The sequence below is a fragment of the Geotrypetes seraphini genome, chromosome 12 (assembly GCF_902459505.1).
Source record: "Geotrypetes seraphini chromosome 12, aGeoSer1.1, whole genome shotgun sequence".
In the NCBI taxonomy this organism is placed as follows: domain Eukaryota; kingdom Metazoa; phylum Chordata; class Amphibia; order Gymnophiona; family Dermophiidae; genus Geotrypetes; species Geotrypetes seraphini.
The window spans coordinates 13,672,966-13,687,470 of record NC_047095.1 but is presented as its reverse complement, the minus strand read 5'-3'; positions in this window follow the sequence as shown (position 1 = coordinate 13,687,470).

Here is a 14,505-nt window from a genome sequence, read left to right as displayed (position 1 = left end):
AAACACCGCCATTAAATTGATTTATAATGCAAGGAAATTTGATCACGTTACGCCCTTATTTATCGATGCTCATTGGCTTCCTATAAGCCACTGTATTTTATACAAGGTATGTTAATTCCTTACAATCCCATTCGCTCACTAAGATCATCCTCCCAAAATTTATTAATCATACCCTCCCTTAAAACAATAGGAATAAGAAGAGCAGACATGTTTTCTGTCATGGGCCCACAATGGTGGAATTCTCTTCCACATTATATTACAATTGAAAGAGATTTGCATTCTTTTAAAAAATCTTTGAAAACTCACCTTTTTAAAGACGCTTTTAATTACTCAATATTAAATAATCTTTTCTTAGTAATTTAATTTTTTAACTAAACCCCTTCCCTTATGTTTTTTCCCGTATTTGTTTTTCTATTCAAACATATGTAATCTTTGCCCTTTTTTCCCTCCATTTCAAGTTTGTCTTGTCCTAAAACTGATGTTACTGAGTTTTAATTTGTATCTCCATATTTTATGTTTTTTACGTATGTACATCGCTTTGTAAACAGATTTAGCGATAAATCAAATATTAATAAACCTTGAACCTTGTCTTGTATTTATGCGCTATGCAGTCTTTATGTATCTTACAGAGTAGCGCTTAGCTGTGTTCCTACCTCATAGGTGTCTAAGTGTACACTTACCATGATAGTGCCAATGTTCTGTGCATTTATGAATCAATTAGCATTGTGTGCTAAAATCAATTATTGGCACTAATTGACATTAATTTAAATTATAATAATTAATGTGGTGCGAGTGGGTAATAAATATTATTTTAACGTAATACAAACTCCACTCTGTAAACTGAGAGCACTAACCCCCATCCGCTGGTGAAAAGAGATAAGCAACTCAAAACATATTGGATGGTGAAAGTTTATATGCCCTGAAGAAACGTTTTTTGCCGTGAAACGTCGGCTTTTACTTATATATCACGTTGATTCCTTATGATATAGAGACTATAGCTATTTCGTCCTGCACTAACTGTAACATTTGCACATCCCCCTTTAGAAGTTTTTTAAGCCAATGATGTGGGTGGAGGAGGTTTGAGCTTTCAGCTCTACCTAAAAAGAAAACCTGAGGCTTTTTTCTTCCGGGGGTTAGTGCTCTCAGTTTACAGAGTGGAGTTTGTATTACATTAATTTAAATTTACATGTGTATTTTGGGGTTCCAGGCTCCCATGGGAGGGGCATGGGCAAATCAGGGATATTGCTGGAGTTTGCATGTAGTGTTATAGAATAAGGAGGATCCACACCTAATTTAGTGTAAATCCTTTTACATAAAATTGGATGCGGATACCAGCATTGAGCACTATTCTATAAACAGTACCAAATTCTGAGCGCTGTGTATGGAATGCCACTTGGTACTAATTTTTAGTATCGTTAATTTTTATAAGCACCAATTTTCAGCACCATATAGAGAATTTGTCCTTTTATAACTTATATTTTCATCAGCTAGGTCAATCTACACCACACAACTTTCAGGGATCTCTTTGCTGAAGTATTAAGGCACTACATGAGCTCTCTGGGATGCTGACCCTGCAATTACTTCTTAAGTTCTTTGCTGTCCTTAGCTCTCTCCTTCCCCTTTACCATCCCTTACCAGCATAGCCCCCTCTTATGACCAGAAAAGGCACTGACAGCCACAAATGTCTGTTGTGTACCTGAGTTTCACTAGAAGAAAGGGTTAGAAAGCCTCTATTGTAGCTAGGCACCTTACAGCAGCCCAAATGTGTCCATGATGAGGGACCTAGTGGAGTGATGGACATGGTTGTTCTGACCTACAAAAGCAGAAGGATGGAGTTAGAAGTCAGACTAGCAGGAAGAAGCCATAGTCACTCCTTTCCATCCACTGTCTGCCCTCTCTCTGCCCCTTCCATATGGTATCTTCTCTCCTTCTATGCCCCTTCCAGAAACTATCTACCTCCACCTTCCATCTCTCCCTCCACCCACATTGGTTTGACATCCATCTTTTTCCCTTCCTTTCTCTATCCTCCTTCCCCCATGGTCTGGCATTTCACCCTCTCCTCTCCTTTTCTTCCCTCATCTTCCTTCTCAATTTATTTTCTGCATCTGTCTAGATTAAATTCTTTCTTACTATTCAGTCCTCAATTTCCCTCTTTTCACTGTCTCTACCTACAACTTGCTACCTCTTTCCCTTACCTCTCCAGTATTTAACTAACTCTATCCTCTTCTTCCATCCAGCATGTGCCCTTTTTAATTTATCCCCTCCTTCCATCATGTACCCTCTTTCTCTACCCCTTCCTTCCAGCATCTTCTGCTCTCTGTCCTCTCCACTTCCATTCAGTGTCTACTCCCCTTTTTCTCTCTTCTCCACATCCATCCAGTGTCTGCTCCCCACTCTCTCTCCATCCACCTCACTTCCATCAGCACCTGCCCCCTCTTTCTCCCTTCAAGTCCATACAGTATCCTTCCCCTTGCCTCTCTCTGCCCCCCAATTCCATCAGCATCTGCCCTCTCTCTCTACCCTACTTCCCTCTTCCTCCACCACCCTTCCATACCAATATCCTGCTCCCTTCTCTCACCCTCCACCCCAATGCCATCCAGTATCCCGCCCCCTCACTTTCCCACCACCACTGTATGCTTCTCAAACCATCATCAGCGGTGATAAACTAAAATGCAGCTATCGCAGGACCTTCACGCACCACCCCACAGCTGCCAGCTCTGCTCTGGAACAAGGAAGTGATATCGGAGGAGGTAGACCAGCGGGGAGGTGCAAGAAGGTCCCACAAGGGCTGAATTTAAAGATTACTGCTGCTGCTGGTTTGGGAAAGCAACAGTGTCAGAGTAGGGCGGGAGGTCCCAGACCCAGTGCGCCAGCTGTGCACCCCCTTAGAGCATGCATCCGGGGTGGAGCGCCCCCACCACCCCTTGTTATGCCACTGGATGCACATATCATGACAATTACAGGCTGCCATCCAGTGGCATAGCTAGGGTGAGCGGTGCCCAGGACTGTGCCCTCTCCCATCCTCTTCCCTGTCGCGCACGCGTGCCCCTTCCTTTTTAACTTTCAGCCAACTTGCTGTCTGCTTCGGTGCTCTCTTTAACATCATTTCCTCCCAGAAGTGATGTCAGAGAGTGCCAAAGCTGACAAGGGCAATAAGTTGGTGGCTCAAAGTTAAAAAGACAGGAAGGGGCGCATGCAAGGCAGGGGGAAGAGTGGGAAGGAGGGCAGAAAGGAGGTGGGGTGCCTGTGCCCCGGGGAAGACTGCACCCTGGATGCTCTGCAACCCCTTTTACTACGCCACTGCTGCCATCCGAGAATGTGGATTTCAGCAGCTGAACCATCCACCCTACAGTCTTGACCTGGCTCCCTCGTATTATTTCCTGTTCCGAGTTTTGAAGAAATCTCTCTGTGGACAGCGGTTTTCAAGTGATGAAAATGTCAAAGAAGCTGTGAAGACTTGGTATGAAGGCCAAACAGAATAATTCATTTCAAAAGTGTTAAACTCATTGCAGGAAAAGTGTATGAAGTGTATGGAGATATCAGGGGATTACAGGATATTGAAAAATAAAACAAATTTTTTATGAAAACTCTTTTCTTTCTTACTGAGGTAGATAAATTATTGACCTCCCTTTGTAGTATATCACAGATGACCCTCCGCCCTTCAAATTTTAAACAAATGAGTGTTCAAGCTCCTCTTAAAACCACCCAGTTCTTCATTCTTCAGTGCAGCAGAAAGTGCATTCCACCACTATGAGGCCTTAACAGACAAAAGGTCTACACCTGTGACAGGTCCTTCTCAGAAAATGTATACTCAGTAGACATTACTTGCTAAGTACAAAGCTCTCCTTGTGCATAATGAGTCAATATATCAAATAATTCAGAATGAGACTGTTGATTGCCTTGAGTATCAATGTAAGAACATTATAATGGATGGAAAATTTAACAGTCAACCAGTGAAGCTGATGCAAAACCATGAAACCATGGTCCAAATTTCTAAGCTCCTTAATCAATTTTTCTATTGTATTCTGCACCATTTACAACCTCTGCAGATCCTTCTGTGACAGTCCCATTGAAACCAAGTTACAATGATCCAACTGCAGTATTATTAGCAACTTCATAACCAATACCAGGTTCTGCTCAAAGAGATAAGGCTATGATTGACAGATAAGCTGCAGAATCAAAAAGAAAATCCCACATCACTTTCAAGGCAGGGGTGTAGCCAGAGAACTGTTCTAGGGCAAGTGGGCCAAAAAAATTGAATCTCATCTCTGCCCTCTCCACCCCCCATAGTAAATGAAATATCTGTCCATCTTGTGTTACTGCTGCAACATGAAACCGGCCTCCACGTCCACCTCCCCAAGGCAGCACGGGACCTCCCAGCCGCAGTGTGTTCATGGCTCTTCAGCGATCTACCCTCACAGGAAGTTATCACACCCCACGAAGTCACTGACTTCCTGTGAGGGCAGGATGCTGCAGAGCTGTCAGCACACCACAGCTGAGAGGACCTGTGCTGCCTTGGGGAGGCCAGATTCACGTTGTGACAGCAGCACAAGATGGACAAATTGGGAGGAAATGCTGCTTGTCTGGCAGATCACTACAAACCAGCAAAAGTGTCTGGTTTTCTGTTTGCCAGTCAGGCCCAGGCCTGTCACTGCTGGGTGGGCCTGGGGCAAAAGTGGCTAGACGCTGGCCCATCCGTGGCTATGCCGCTGTGTATTCCTCAGTTGCAAACCCAAATCCATCCTGACCCCTGCCCATGCAAAACCCAAGTTCCTCTCCTGAAAATGACTACTATACTAAAACCAATAATCAATCGGCTGTAGTTAGTCTTCAGACCTCCACCAAGTCAAACTTAGCAAAATATCAGCTAGAGAGTCTAAAATAGCTTCAATTTGTATTGTTTTCTTACAGACCTCAGTGGTACCATCTGTATGCCGGTTCATAGACAAAATCGCGCGAGACAACGGCGCGCCGACAACTGAGCGCAAGGTTGACGGCGCTGAAGAAAAGCACTATTTTAAAGGTTTCCGACGGGGGGTGTTGGTGGGGAACCCCCTTATTTTACTTAACAGACATCGCGCTGGCGTTGTGGGGGGTTTGGGGGGTTGTAACCCCCCTCATTATACTTGAAACCAAACTTTTTGCCTGTTTTTTAGGGAAAAAGTTCAGTTTTAAGTATAATGTGGGGGGTTACAACCCCCCAACGCTAGCGCAATGTCTTTTAAGTAAAATGGGGGGGGGTTCCCCCCCACGCCCCCCGTCAGAGCCCTTTAAAATAGTGCTTTTCTTCGGCGCGCCGTCAACCTTGCACTCAGTTGTTGGCGCGCCGTTGTCTCGTGCGATTTAGTCCCGTCACCCTGTATGCCACTAAACTTTTAGATCATACAGAGCACTGGTACCCCTAATCTATATGAGACCGATGACGATTGGGGGTACCAGTGCTCTGTATGATCTAAAAGTTTAGTGGCATACAGATGGTACCACTGAGGTCTGTAAGAAAACAATACAAATTGAAGTTATTTTAGACTCTCCAGCTGATATTTTACTATAAATGCTAGACATTATGAAGCTATAAGATTCGATTTCTAACATCTCTAGACCCTTGAGATGGCCTCAAAATGGAAACAATAACATAAGAATAGCCTTACTGGGTCAGAGCAATGGTCCATCTAGCCCAGTAGCCCGTCCTCAAAGTTGCCAAGCCAGGTCACTAGTACCAGACAAAAACCCGAAGTACCTTTTTTACACACAGTACTTAATTAAATTGTGGAATTTGATGCTGGAGGATGTGGACAAGGTGAATTACAGAGGGATTCAAAGAAGTTTAGAAAAGTTCCTGAAAGAATGGTTCATTAAAATTATTAGTGAAGTAGACTTGGGCGATCCATTCCTTATCCCTGGAAATGAGCTATGAGAAATAGATTTACCTGAACAAACTGGTAAATATATAAGATGCCAGACATGGGGAAAGCCACTGCTTGCCCTTTGGTAGCATGGAAGGTTGCTACTATTTGGGTTTTTGCAAGGTACTTGTGACCTGGATTGACCACCATGAAGATAGGATACAGGGCTAGATGGACCATTGGTCTGTCCCAGTAAGGCTATTCTTATGTTCACCAAGTATCATTTATACAGTATGTATAGTAGCGGTAGGGGGTGCAGGCTGTCTATTGCCATCTTACAGCCACGTTCATTTCATTGATATTCATAAATGTACATATTAGCCTCTCACAGTACACAGCCAAATCCACGACAGAGCCAAACCTCCAACAAGAATTTCTTAAGGAGAATTTTGTGGTTGTTGGAAGGTTTTTTTGAGAATGCCTGAAGAAACCAAATGTGTTGTTGAAACGAGTGCTTGTTGGAGGTTTGGCTCTGTCGTGGACTTGGCGGTGTACTGTGAGAGGCTTAATTTTGCTGTTGAAAAAAGAAGAAGTTTAGTACAGGCAGATCGTTTCCAGTTATGTCCTCTGGCGCCAGATCTAAGTATTTTGCTTTCTTTTTCAGCGATTTTGTATTTTGAACTTTATATTTCATATATTTAGACATAAAAAAATTTAAAATGTTTTTACAGAAAAACGTATTATAAAAATGAATTAGAACATAAGCAATGCCTCTGCTGGGTCAGACCTGAGGTCCATCGTGCCCAGCAGTCCGCTCACGCGGCGGCCCAACAGGTCCAGGACCCGTGCAGTAATCCTCTATCTATACCCCTCTATCCCCTTTTCCAGCAGGAAATTGTCTAGTCCTTTCTTGAACCCCAGTACCGTACTCTGCCCTATTACTATTATTATTAAATTAAAAAATTTAAATATATAAAGATGAATTAAAAATACTGTGCACAGTAGTGGGGGCTTCCCCCTTTTAGACTTTTTTACATTGTGCTGTGGGTGTGAGTTTTTTGCCTATGATAAGAAAAAGAATGCCAGCTGTGAATCATCAATGATTGCTGTATGCTAAAACATGTTTGAAGCTTTTTCTCCACCTGTTTTGAATTTCAATGTTGGATCTTAGCTCACTGCTGGTGAGTGACATTTTTTGCAATTTTTTGGATTTACTGTCACTACTGTTTTTTAATCTTGAGAGATGTTTAAATACCTACGTGGTGTAAATGAGCATTAGTCAAGTCTCTTTCATTTGAAAGGAAGCTCTGAAATGAGAGGGCATAGGATGAAGTTAAGAAGTGATCTAGAGAATGATCTCAGGAAATACTTAAGTTAAGGTTGATCTCTGGAGTAATCTAAGGAAATACTTTTTTACAGAAAGGGTGGTAGATGTGTGGCACAGTCTCCCGGAAGAGGTGATGGAGACAGAAACTTTGTCTGAATTCAAGAGGGCCTGGGATAGGCACATGAGATCCCTTAGAAAGAGGAAGAGATAATGGTTACTGTGGATGGGCAGACTGGATGGGCCATTTGGCCTTTATCTGCCATCATGTTTCAATGTTTAATAGTTGTACTGATCTACCTGTACTAGCAACTCTATTGAATATCAATGTAACTAACTGGGTAACTGACCCAAACTCTTGTAATGTAAGCCAACCTTGAACTGAATGGGTAAAGGTGGAATAGAAAACCTGATTAACATATCATAACACTTAATCAATTAAATTGTGCGTGCAAATTGGTTGAGCGCACTGATTTATGTGCACAACCTAAAACCATATACAGAATTTGGTGGTTAGTGTGTATATGTGCCCTGCCTGGCAACGTAGCAGATGGAGCTGGAGCCATGAGGGTAACAGGAGCGAAACAGATGCAAAACCAAAGAAGCAGAGGAGGGGAGGGGAAGGTAAGACAGTGTGTGGGCAGGGAGAAAGTAAGAGAGACAGTTTGTAAGAGGGGAACAGAAATTTATTTATTTATTCAATTTTCTATCTATACCATTCTCCCAGGGGAACTCAGAATGATTTACATGAATTTTTTCAAGTATTCAAGCATTTTTCCCTGTCTGTCCCGGTGGGCTCACACTCTATCTAATGTACCTGGGGCAATGGGAGGATTAAGTGACTTGCCCAAGGTCACAGGGAGCAGTGTGCGTTTGAACCCACAACCTCAGGGTGCTGAGGCTGTAGCTTTAACCACTAGAGAAAGAGTGTGAGTGAGAGTGTGAGTCTAGATCAGGATAGAGTGAGATTGGACCACTAGAAATGACACATGTATATTATCTGTGTTGCATACCTAATGGCACTTGTTTTCAATGTAACCACTGATTTATAAGAACTGAGATGATGCCCAAACATATTCAATGATCCTTTCTCCTCTATCTCAGCTTTGTTCCAAGAAAGTGGGAGAAAGTTGTTTGTTGGCAAATCCTTTAAACCGCATTCCTGATTATGGGTACATTCTTGTCAGCTCGATAAACAGTTCATTGTGCGACAATGAAATCTTTGGTTCAGTGCTCAAAAGGGGGATTGAGGCCAGAGGAGAGCAGGTTAGTGGTAACCACAGGCCTTTCCACACTAGCGCACTTCATCTTGCCACCTGCATACAAATCAATTTCACTTGTTTCTCTTCCCTTTTTAAGAATGTGTTGTTTCAGAGCATTTGAGGAACTGTGAAGTGAGCCAGTATAATGCACAGCACAGTAGTCTAAAAAGTAAACACTATAGCGCAGGGGTTCTCCATAATCTCCTAAAGGCACATCTGGCCAATTTGGTTTCTAGGCTTAAGACAGTGAATATGCATGATATAGATTTGCATATATCGCAGACCCACTTTATGCAAATTGATCTAATGCATATTCACTATGGCAATTCTGAAAACCTGACTCGCTAGGTGAGCCTTCAGAAGAGCATTGAGAAGCACGGCTCTGGGGTTCATGTTGAAAAGACGTATCTTATTGGTACATCCCAAATATACATACGCATACCCCGAAAACTAAAGCAATAGTTGAATTTATTCAAAATTCGATATACTGCTAAGCTAGAAAGATCACGGCAGTGTATAATAAAAGTGAAAATCCAAAAACAAGAAAACGAAAGGAACTCCATAATGGATTGGAAAGAATGGAAACTTCATTCTGAAATGTGATCCTCAAAGTCTGTTTGAAAAAAAAAAAATTAAAAAAATAGAGTTTCCAACAAAGCTTTAAACCTTTTCAGGTTGATGGCTGATGGGATGATGGGATGGCTGATGGGAAGATGGCTTGATGGCGGATGGGAAGATGGTTCTACAGACATGGAGCCAGCTAAAAACAACAGAGTCCTGTGTGACAACCCGACAAGCTTTTGATGAATGCGGTATTACTAACCAAAAGTCAAACAGAGGTCTAACAGGTCTATTAGAGATATAAGAGGAAGCTAAAGTTGCCTTATAGCCTGGGACCTGTTCATAGTAAGCTGTATGTGCCAATAGTACCATGTTGAAGAAAATGCGGTGTTTGATAGGGAACCAATGAAAGTAATATGATCATGCTGATGAACATTATTTAGCAGGCAAATAGCAGTATTCTGAAGACCTTTGAAAATGCTTTAAGGACATAATAGGAAGAGCTGCATAAACAATATTATCATAGTCATAAACAAGGCATGAATTAACAAATGTATTTGTATTGGGTTTTGGCCATGTACTGGTGACTTGGATTGGCCACCGTGAGAACGGGCTACTGGGCTGATGGACCATTGGTCTGAAACAGTAAGGCTATTCTTTTTTTTTTTTAAATTTAAATTTTATATTTTTATTGTTTTCAACTTAAATTTCAAGTATTACACTTGTACAGAAAGCAAGAATAGAATGGATATCAAATACAATAGTAATATAATTCCTAAGTTAACAAATATACTATTTATGCTCAAGTCCACAAATTAAGATCCAAGAATTAAGAAAACTTGGAGTAAGGCTATTCTTATGTTCTTTTCAACCATGGCAATTTGCTTGGAAAACACGAGGTGATAATCAATAATCACCCCCCAAATATTTGAAAGAGTCTACCATAGCAAACAGGGTCCCCCAGAGTACTGGGACCAAATCAGGATAGTCTAAACTCCCTATGATTCAGCAGGTAGAAGTTTTAGACAAGTTCAAAATCAAGCATAAAAACATAAGAATAGCCTTACTGGGTCAGACCAATGGTCTATCAAGCCCAGTAGTCCATTTTCATGGTGGCAAATCTAGGTCACTATTACCTGGCCAAAACCCTCAACCAACTTGAAAACAGATCCAGACAATGCTGTAAGAGAATTAGGTCAGGGGAGATAGCATCAACCCTTACTACTAACAGGATATTATCAGCATAAATATAAGCACTGAGCACTGACTCCTATAGATCAGTGTTGCAACATGACTATGAAATATATTGAAAAGAACAGGCAACAGTGAAGACGCTTGATGACCTCAACAAACTAGGGAAAATCATCTAGACAGAGAATTTAGGCCCCTTTTTATTAAGCTGCGTAAATTTTTTTTTTTTTTAAAATCACAGACCACCTATGAGCATCAGAGCTTTTACTGCAGTGGTTTCGTGATAAAAGAAAAACCTTGATAAAAGTAGACCTTAATTTTGAGACAGCCCATGAACCACCTAGTAGAAAAGATCTGAACCATTTAAAGACACTTCCTGAAATACCAGTGATGCAAAGCCAAAAAAGTTCCTCATGATCCACTAGATCAGTGGTTCCCAACCCTGTCCTGGAGGACCATCAGGCAGTCGGGTTTTCAGGATAGCCCTAATGAATATGCATGAGTGAGATTAGCATATAATGGAGGTGCCAGGCATGCAAATCTGCTCCATGCATATTCATTAGGGCTATCCTGAAAACCCGAAAGGCCTGGTGGTCCTCCAGGACAGGGTTGGGAACCAATGCACTAGATCAAAGGTTAAAGGCCAGATCTAGAGAAAGAGCAAAAATTACCTGGCCATTATTCAAAACAGAGTGAGTCTCATTCAGAAAGGCCACTAAATCAATTTCTCTACTATACCCAGGTCAAAAACCTGATTGTCTAGGATATAACACATTCTTTTTCTCTAGAAAAAAACCAAACCATTATGATGTTCAATACTATCTTCTCTACAAGTATTGAGATGAAACAAAGGTTGGAAATAGGCCAAAAATTTGTTGGATCCTGAGGATTAAAAGACAAATTTGTTAAAGATTGGGGTAATTACCATATGTTTTCAGCAGAAGGGAACAAGTCCAGATTCCTGACTATGATTTATCATAGAAAGCAATAGTGTACTCCTGGTGGAATTCTGCACAAAAAATTAACAAAGTTTCTAAAATTCTGTAAGTTTATTTGCCAAAATATAAACAATATTTTTGCTCATTATAGTCCATATTCCATTCAAAACATTTAAAATAAAATGTTTTTCTTCTACCTTTGTTGTCTGGATGTTTTTATTTTTCCATCATATTGGTTCCACCTTCTCTTTTCTGCATTCCTGTCATCTGCTAATTCTCCTTCAAGTGGCTCTAAGCGGGTTAAAACTACGGGCTCCATTTATCTTTTTATTATTATTACAGTGGCTAGGTGAGGGCAGCAGCTAGCAAGAGCGGGACCAGCTTTCTGGGAGCCACATGGGTTGGGGTCAGTGGAGGTGGAGGTGTTTGATTCAGTCTCCCCGAAGTCCTGCCGCCCATCTGCCCCCATCTGCATATTTTTGTTTTCTGAAGATCTGGCAGGTTAGTGAATCCTGGTCCAAGTTAGATTGTCAGCTCTTCTGAGAAGGGACCATTTATTAAATGTCAGCATGTAAAGTGCTGCATATGTCTTTCAGCGCTATATATAAATATTATATATATATATATATATATATATGCATATATATATAAATAATGGTAGTAGCTGATATCCATATTACTGTTAATTTCAATAAAAGAGCAGTTCAGCAACCACTCCGTCACTATGAGCAAACAGTTATTCAAATAACCCACTCTCAGTTCCTTATTTCAATATGCAATCAATTGGATGCTCTCTGCATAGAAATAAAATTCTACCTCAAATGTACTAAGCTCCCAGACTAAGAGTGCTGCATAAAGATTAAGTAATACTGGGGACAAAAAGGAACCCTGAGGCATCCCTCACTAATGGGGCCACCCTCCTGACAACAACCCTGCCCAAACAACACATTGAGACCACTCAGGCCCTAATGCTCTAAGCCTACAGTGCCTTTAATGATCGTCGCTAAATCAGATCTAAACGGTTTAGCATCAAAGTATTTCAACTACCAATACAGAAAATGGCTTATCGCTGCCTTTTCTGTGGTTTGTAGCAGCTTCGTATGGAAATAATCGTATGGAAATCTAATATAATAAAACGATAAGCCGCGCATGCGCACTTCCTATGCGTGCGCCGGTTTTCCGTGAGCTATAGCGACCCATAGGAAGTGCACATGCGCGGCTTACGGTTCTGTTTTTCAGTCTGTCCTGCTCCCTGCCATATTGCATTTTTTAGTTGAAAGACGCAGCGTTGGCTCCTCTCACGATCCCCGCCTGCGTCGGATTTCCGACGCAGGTGGGGATCATGAGAGGAGCCACCGCCGCGTCTTTCAACTAAAAAAAAAAATACGGCAAGGTGAGCAGGCCAGACCAGACTGAAGCTCAAGACCACGGGAAGGGAAGGGAAGGGAAGGGAAGGGGGGGCCGACAAAGAAGAGGACTCCAGCAACGAGGAGCCGAATGGAGCAGCCAGATCGCAGCAGGTCAGAATGCGGGGGAGGGTCCGAACGGAGCAGGCAAGATCGGAGCGGTAAGAGAAGGGAAGGGGTGGTGGAAATGCTGCAACTGGAGGGGAAGACAAATACCGCTGCTGCTGCACAGGGAAGTCGGGGAGGGGGAGGGAAATGCTGTTGCAGGGAAGTGGGGTGGAAATACTACTGCACAGGGAAATGGAGGGAAAGAATGACAGACAGACAGCAGGAGGGAGGGAGACAGACAGAAAAGAAGAAAGACACAGGGGCAGGGAGAGGGACAGAAAGACAGACAGAAAAAGGGAGCCAAGGAAAGAGAGAGAGAGACAGCGGGAGAGAGAGAGAGACAGAAAGAAAGACAGACAGACAGACATATATTCTAGCACCCGTTAATGTAACGGGCTTAAAGACTAGTACTGTATATTACAATGAGCTCATCAGTATTAAAATGGGCACTCTGGGCGATGCCCAAACATTGACTGATGATACACACAATTAAGTGCTGGCCTTTAACGCTCCAAATTTAACAGCAAGTCTAGAGTTGCTGGTAGCATTGATTACGCGTGTGTTAGAAGCACATCTTATGCATATGTATGTTAAGTGCGTGTCTTATGTGCATCCGTTAGGAGCGTATACCAGCAGGTCTGGGCTGTGGATTGCATGTGGGTTCAAAAAATACCTTTATCATCATCATATTTTTATAGGGTTGAGGATCATATAATATGCAAGTGTGTTAAAAGCGCATCTCATGTGCGTTTATTAAAAGTTAAAAAAAAAAATGGACAAGGTTACCATATCTGTCCAGCTGAAGCAGTGTAGAAAACAAGCATATATATCTTGCATTCTCATATTTATATGGCTTGCTTATAGGTAGTTCTCGTCCCTTCCTCTCCCCTCCACCAATTGGATCAACGAATGTGTGACAATAAGGCACGTCTATGATTGACGCTCATGCATACCTATGATATAGCTTTTCCTGACGCATGCACACATTTATGTCTCTTTCCCTGGACTATTCTGCACATGAGTCAGTCACTTTTTCCAATGACTGATTGGGATTTCTGTGGACCTCTGGAAACCTCATTTGCATGCGAAGTTCTTTGAGCATCGCTTGTCATTTTGAAATCAGACAATTTACCGGCACTACAAGGGTGCACAGGATTTTAACATGGACCTTAGAGCATCAGGGCTTCAAACAGGTAAGAAGACAGCCATGACCCCTCCTTAATCCCTCAGTGGTCACTGACCTCCCTCCCACCCCCAAAAGATATTAGTAACAGCATGTACCAGGCTCTTGCCAGCTTCTGATATTACATTACATTATATTAGTGATTTCTATTTGGTTCACAAAAGTAGTTATCTGGCCATTTCCAGAGGAATTAAAGAGTAGAACGGGTTGATTCAGAGAATTGGGACGATTCTTGCGGTGTTAGTTTGTCTTCAAGGATTTCTTGACCAGCAGGGTTTTTATTTCTTTTCTGAACAATTTGTAGTCTGGGGTTATTATCAGTAAATTGGAGAGTTGGTAGTCTAGTTTTGCTGCTTGTGTGGCTAGAAGGCCATCGTACAGTTTTTTTCCGTTTGATGTCTTATGGCCATTCCTATTACAGCAGGAAGCTGATCCCAGGAGGAGGCTTAGACACACACAATTCAAAAGTTTATTTTTTTTCAGATTTTTTGATGAAAGTATTTCAATATTTTCAAATCTAAAAAACACAAAGGAACAAAACTGAAGACAAGCGTTTTAAATTTAAGAGAACAATTTGAAGCATTCATTTATGCAGTACAAATTTGTTTCTGTTTCAGCAACCATTCTGGAGTTTCAAGTTTCAAGTTTATTAAAGTTTTTGATTAATTGCTTAATCGTACTTCAAAGCG